This window comes from Otolemur garnettii, unplaced genomic scaffold, assembly GCF_000181295.1.
Source record: "Otolemur garnettii isolate 467f Iridium unplaced genomic scaffold, OtoGar3 scaffold00266, whole genome shotgun sequence".
NCBI lineage: Eukaryota > Metazoa > Chordata > Mammalia > Primates > Galagidae > Otolemur > Otolemur garnettii.
This window is the reverse complement of record NW_003852661.1, coordinates 154,046-154,798: the sequence shown is the minus strand read 5'-3', so window position 1 is coordinate 154,798 and position 753 is coordinate 154,046.

The window sequence follows — 753 nt, the reverse complement described above, 5'->3', positions numbered from 1 at the left end:
AGCCCAGACAACAGTTTAATTGCAGCATTACCCCCCGTGGGCAATTATGGGTATTTATGTAACTCTTCGACTAGTTTGTCTCATCTCACTCAGCTTATTTTATAAAAAGGAGGATGAGGTCCCAATGTAAGTATAATTCTCATAAATACAATACAATAGAACAAAAAGGAAAGCTATTGCCATTTCTCAAAAATATAGAAATCATGAAAATGATGTACCTATGACCCCAATCAGGATCACTGGACTGTTAAGAGGTGAAGTAAAAAGAGTAGAGAATGTGGACAAAAATGCTTAGAAACTACTGAGGCATATCACCAAGTAGGTGTCTAAAAGGTGAAATGTAGTTGAGTATTTTTAATTTCTTTGCCTCTTCGAATGAACCTCTTGTGCCTTTGTGGCAGGTAAACATGTTTGACTTCCACATTCAACTTGCTGAGGCACCAGTGTGCTTCTGGTAAAGGATGATTCCCATGTGTCAACTGGGCAGGACAAGAAAGTAAGGGCTCCACGCAATCTAAGGAGGAAGAGAACCTGGCAGATTCCATCATATAAGAGGGAGGTGAGCTTGAGCTGAAGTGAGAGAATGAAGCAAGCATTAGCTACACAAAGGAAGTGGAAGGAGGAATCATGGCTGAAGGGAGTTGCCTGTACAGTACAGGAAGGTGGAACACCCACCTGTAGAGCGTGTGAAGGAGGAATGTACGCCTGTAGGTGTGTGAAGGAGGAACGAACTCCTATAGTGTGAAGGAGGAA